The following is a 6,965-nucleotide window of genomic DNA, read 5'->3' on the forward strand; positions in this document are numbered from 1 at the left end:
CCCTTTAGTCTTAAATTTTTCCAATATTCCGGTGATAATTCTCGGGCTCAGTTCAAGTTCGCTGAGAGTATATTCGATCTATCGATTATACTAGTATCTCGTTTTATCCTGGGAAGCAGGTCACTAAACACGGATGGTGCGGGGCAAAATGCTTTAAGGAGACAGTTTTCTGGACTCGAGATTAAATCTAATCTTTGTTTGTTTTCTCAAACCCTTCTCCTAATTTAGTTGTTAATTCTTATATGCATATGTGATTTAAGAATTAGCAATGTTCTTGTGAATTAGTTATATATTCAATATATATATATAATAATGTCTTTATCGTACAAGATTGATAACATGAGCAACACTATTGTTTAAGTTGGCTAGATACTTAAGTTTCGGTAGTATGGTCCGATTTTCTGATGCTCAACTTACTGAAATTGCATTTGCTCTCGAAGCATCCAACACAAAATTCATTTGGGTAATTCCCAAGGGTGCCGAAATTCTAGAACCATGGTTGCCACCAAGGTTTAAAGAAAAAATTTTGAAAAATAACAAGGGCTTAATTTATTCAAATCCAACACAATTAAAGAACAAGTTTAAAATTAGAATTTGAAATACTAGCAAAATACATGTCACTTCAAATGAAAGTTTTACTGAAATTTCTTTTACGATTTGTTTTCCCAGAAAATTTATCTAAAATTTTTTTTTAGAGAAAATTTTATTAGGATCGGGACGGAAATATTTCTTGGAAATTTTTTCCCAAGAAATTTTTTTCTAGAATTTTATTTCCGAGAAATTTTCTCGGGATCGGGAGGGAAATTTTTTCTGAGAAACTTTTTTTCTAATTTTTTTCCCGATAACTTTTTCTTGGAAAATTATCAGTGATTCTTATCCAGGTACCGTTTTTCCAATAAGGGAACACGATGTAGTGTAGGTGGAAAATGAGCAGGGCAGTAGGATTATTTCATTTAATTTGAATAATTCCATGTTTCGAGAGGCGTTATTAAGTACAAGTTTTCTGACTGCAGTTTATTAATGAAGCCTTGGTATCTTAAAGAAGTGGATGCTAATTCCCTTGTTATCTTGAGAACTAGCATAATGACCCGTGCCTCTCTTAAAGAAGTGCATGCTAATTCCCTTGTTATCTTGAGAACTAGCATAATAACACGTGCGAGGCATGGGTCATTTTCTAGAATTTTTTTATGCATCATGCAATTATAATGTTCTTAGTTGTTTTCTTATTTGTAAATGTTTTACAATGTCTAACGTATATTAAATACAAGTTGATTGTTTATCATCATGTATTATTTTCATACAAGACATAATGTGCCCATTTGGAAAATCTTAAAATAAGTAACTTATGACTTAAAATGAATAAGTAAATTATAAGTGATAAGTAGAAAAATATTTATAAGTTAAATAAGTGTTTGGATAATATAACAGTTGATTTTAATGAAAAATGTTACTTTTTGAAATTCAACATATGCATGTATGAAAAAATGTTAGTTTTTTATTTACACTATTGTTAACAAAGTAAGATTAAGTTATATGTGTGTCAGCATGTAAATTATCTTATGTTACATTTCTTAGTAAATTACGATGGTTTCAATTATTTATATGCTATATATGCATTATTAACATCTAGTGAGACAATTGATTACATAAATAACATGCATTTATAATTATTCAAACATTAAAATTATGTAATAAATAAATTACAATAATTTCTATATGGTATTCACATTATCACTCACAAAAAATTCATAACTATTTTTTACGCAATCAAGTACCATTTATGGTTGTAACATAAAATTAAATAATAAATTGTAAAGACTTGTTATTGATATTCTTGATTTTTTTTTCAAGAATTCAAAGGAAAAATTGTAATTATATCGTTATTTAAACTGTTTTTAAGTTTTTTTATTACGACTCTAATATTTCTACATATAATAATTGGATAACATTGTATACTATTCTTCTAAACTTAAATAGTTTTTTAATTCGATAAAGTTTATAAATATCAGTTGAACTGGTTAATTCCTTCAAATTATTGAACATTATATATTTTTTTCCTTTAAATAGTATAAAATGCATTGAATCAAGGGCTTTTCTCATAAATATCTAAATATTATAAACTTTTTGTAAAAATACTGTCAGTTTTTAAAATAAATTACAAAAATACAACCTTTCAAAAAATATTTGCAAAAATACGGAGGTTGCATTTGCAAGCATATCTGCAACTGTTAACAACCATACATGCAACCACAAATGCAAATTTGAAAAAATATGTTGAAAATTACATTTAGTTGTAAAATAAGTTGTTCAGGTGGTTGCAAATGACGAAAAATGAATGCCCCTGCGGGGCCAATACTAGTACCAACTAAAAACAACCCCAAAATCAACTCCCTCATCATCACCCGTTGTATCCATTTCTCCACCTCCATCTGCTATGACATCTCCGCAATCTTCATCAATTCCGGCGCTGTCGTCTCGCTGACACTAATCAATCCTCCTCTGTCAATAACACCTTTCTCTGCATTACCACTAGCACCCACCGTACTAGACAGCTAGGTTGGCAAGTGTTGTTGATATGGGGAATTTTTCGTCGGTTTTGAACTGGTTTTGGTTTAGAGATTTGGAGAATCAATTTGTTCAACTGAGCAAGCGGAGAGATGAGTTTATGCAAAATTTAATTGACGAGGTCCGTGGCTCTGGTAACGAAGGGGAGGCTAAAACTTTGATTTAGGTGTTGCTGGATTTGAATGATGTCAAACCTGATTACTACAAAGACGATGTTATTATGAGATGAAGAGCGAGAGAGGGAGACCGGGAAAGAGAGGGGGAAGGAGAGAGAGAGGGAGAGGGCGGAGAAGTTTAAAAAAGGAATGGGGATGAAGATGGTATTTTTGCAATTTAATTATTTGTATGTTTAAAAAGATAGTAAATTTGCAAGATTTTAAGTAAGGTAGTAGAGTTGTAAATAAATTTCCAAAAGTTGGTATATTTGGCAAATTCCCTTGAATCAAATGCTATAATATAGTATAGATGTAACTCTTATTTGAAAATTTTAAAATATTAAAATAATTAAAAATATTTGTACAATATTTTCTTCATAAAAAAACATTGTTTATCAAAAATAATTCTTTTTAAAAGGCTAGTCTTTTTCAAGTGAAAAATGAAAATGAATAATAAATAGATTTAATATATAACCGTAGTTTTAACAAATCTCGTGAAATCTTATAAGATAATAATTCATTTACGTACTATGTCTAATTTTGTTTCGGAATTTAATTCTTTAAAATTAACTGTACAAATATTAAAGTAACTATCTTTTTTTGCGGAATTCAAGTAACTATCTTTAAAGTTAAATAAATATTTATTTAGCACACTTTACATATTATTATTATGTGTATGATAAAAAGCATTGGTATGGGGTTGTATGGCTGAATGAAATATATGGAGTTTGATTCTCACAAAGCACATCTTTTATATAAAAATTAATCACTAAAATTCATCAAGAGAGTCTTGAGTTATTATACACAGACGTGGATAAAAGGTTTAGTAATCCATTCTATGTTCTGTTAGGTTTCAGAAATAACGGTGAAGCCTTCCTTGGTTCTCTTCAAACCCCATTGAGCGAGTTCTGAGAATATAAGAGAAATGTTTGTTACTGGAATTAGAATACTTAAGAGAATGGTGCCCTGCATAGGGACAACATGGAGCTTTTCAGAAATTTGTAACTATGAAGTGAAGAGACTTTGATGGTGCATATTTCTACTGACCACTTAATGTGTAAACAGGTGAGTTATTTGAGGTCACCTCATAAGAGTATTCAAATTCGGCTATTGGATTATACAAATGCTTACCGAGTCTGTTTTTTATATATGTTCAGCTTCAGTAACATATTTTTCAGAAATTAAATCAACGTAGGTAAATTAGAAGGAGAAAAGGGAACCTGATATATCTCAGGCTTTTGATGTTTTTCCCCAATGTTTTATTCTCTCACCACCAAGTGTATACCATGCATGTCTCCTTCTTTTAGTCACAACTCTTCTGTTACAGCGAGTCTTAAAAATTCTGTTTCAGAATAAAATGCTACAGTTTTGATAACATATCTCAGGAAAAGAGGCTGAGACATATCCCAGCTTACCGTTTTCTTCAACCATTCTAATATATATTTTCTTGCAGTATTTTGTTAGTATGAAACATTAGATCATGTCCACAATATTAATAGAGGCGCGTCCTGCTTATCACTGGATAATTGGTCGAGAATTGCTGCTGAATCTTCCGGTGCCCTATCATATCTTCCTATGCATCTTCTATACCTGTAATTCATATAGATGTTAAATTAGGTAACATATTACTGGATGATAATAATGTATCTAAAATTTCAGATTGTGGAGCTTTGAGGTTGGTACTCATGGATTAAACCAAAGAAACTACATTAGTCCAGGGTACTTTAGGATACTTGGACCCTGAATACTTACATTCAGGCCAACTGACTGAAAAAAGTGATGTTTATAGTTTTGGATTTTTCCTTGCAGAGCGCTTTTAACAGGAAGAAAACCAATTTACATGGCTAATCCTGAGGAAGAAAGAAATCATGGCATATATTTGAGAAAAAAGTACTAAACATCCATATAAGAAACCAAATACTTATGCCACAGTTTACCTTATCGCAACGAATATTTAATATATTTTGATAGTCAACCATATAGGAATTGTGCGAAATCAGAGTTTCTTTGCGGGCTTAATGATGTTAAGGTGCATGGTTGCTGCAATGGAATAGTTTGTTATACCAAGCTTTACCAAAATCGCAAAGATCGTGGACTTATCAATCTCTGGAACCCTTTTGTTAAAAAACTGAAGGTTCTTCCTAAGTTTCGAGAAAAGTGTTATTTTGGAGAAGCCAAAAAAGCTATTGGATTTTGGTTTGATAAGGAGAAAAACGACTACGAGGTTGCGAGAATTAGTTACACTGAAGTGGCATCTTCTGTTGATTTCTTTAGCCTAAGGAGTAATTCTTGGAAAACTATCAGTGATTCTTGTACAGGTGTCATTTATGCCCGATATTGGAGCACAATGTAGTGTACACTAAAGGAACATTGCTCTGGCTGGCAGAAGAAAGGTCAAGACACTGGAAGACTGTTTCGATAAATTTGAATATTGGCATGTTTCAAGAGGCGTTAATAGGTACTTCCTCCGTCCCACTGGATTGTTTACATTACTTTTTGGCACGCTTTTCAATGTTCGTTTACAGTATACTTCCATAATATTATTATTTTTTTTAATTCTGAAAAAAAGTTTCATGTTTAAACTTTTATTAAAAAAAAATTTAAGAAAAAACATTATGAAACTATACTTTATTGAAGCCTCAAAATACGTGCAAACAGTGTACGTAAACTATCCAGCGGGACAGAGGGAGTAATAATTTTCAGCCTTCAGGTTTTTATGGTATCTTAAGGAAGTCGACGCTAATTCTCTTGTTATCTTCAGCACGAATGGTCTTCGTTGTGTTTGTATGGCGAAAGTAGATGATGAGAGTCTTGAATTGTTATATACAGATGTGAATGAGAGTCCTAGTAATTACTTTTGTCTGTTAGGTTTCAGAAATAACGGTGAAGCTATCGTTCGTATAAGCAAATTTACTCGGATTCAACAACCCAGAAATTTGATAGTTTCATATGATTTTGGTGCCAATCAGTTGATTGATTTTTTTTAACCAGCGAAAGTTCGTTCTCTGCCTATCCTTTTGTTGAGACTCTTGTGCTCCTAGATGAGAGATGAGAGATGAGAGTGACATGAATGTGTTTGGATGACATTTTATTCTCCCCCAACCAAATATATGTTAGAAAATGGAAATTTGAGAACACGTGTAATATATCTTCTTAACGTAATTTCCGGTTAATAACAAGTGGAGGTTGTTCCTTGCTATAAGGACACTAATTTTCATATTTGGATCTAAGACATTTTCTTAGTGAAATCCATGTAGAAATAAGAGCAAGAATGCTTATTTGTACAAGAGTTATTTCGGTTTTAGCTGAGAAGCATATTTTGAAATTTATGCAATATTCAGGACCTGAAGCTAGAGGTCATGTGCTGAGATAAGTTTTTGCAATGTTCAGGGCCTGAGGTTGGAAGCTCAGGACCTGATGGTACGCTGAAAACGTTTCTGGAATGTTCAGGGCCCGAGGCTAGATGTTCAGGTCCTGAGGTGCTGAAAAGTTTTGTTTTGTTTAGGGCCTGAGGCTTATGCTCAGGGCCTGAACTGGAAACCAATTGCTAAAACTATATAAACATGTTTTGTATAAATAAGTATATTATATATTAATATTTGAGTGAGGATTATTATTATTTTAATAATAATAATAATAATTAGACTCTTATACAATATATAATATATCAGAATACATACGTTACTTTTGTAGAAAAGAGCAAAAATTGAAGTGTGTGAAAATCTGAGAGGGAGATAGATTGGGGAAAATAGATAGAAACCCTTGAACATCATCTCTCTCGCTCTCTCCCACATATACATACATATATTCATTGATTTTCTTGGTGAATTGAGGTGCTGGTCGTTGTTGAGCCTTCTCGTATCTGTGAACGGATCGCTCTGAGTTGTTTTATCCTGGAAGTGATATTGTGGCAACCCATCACAGCATAAGTGGGGCAATAATCTCTTCAAGAACAGTCAAGTCTTCTTGAGAGCTTGGCGACTCACCTGATTCTCTAATTCTGATAAAGCTTCATAGAGCTAAGTGATTTTCTCTAATTTCTTGTCAATTCGGTCTCTAATTATATATTGTTTGTGCCTTCGTGTTTGTTTCGTTACTTGGTTGAATTTTCTTGTTCATGTTAATTTGTTATATATAATTGTCCCATTGTTGCGCGTATAGTAATATTCCCAGCAATACATACCATATTTATGTCTCTTTCTTTTAGTCACAACCAGGGATTGATATAAAATATTTACTTCGTGG

The sequence above is a fragment of the Apium graveolens genome, chromosome 4 (genome assembly GCF_009905375.1).
Source record: "Apium graveolens cultivar Ventura chromosome 4, ASM990537v1, whole genome shotgun sequence".
NCBI classification, from domain to species: Eukaryota; Viridiplantae; Streptophyta; class Magnoliopsida; order Apiales; family Apiaceae; genus Apium; species Apium graveolens.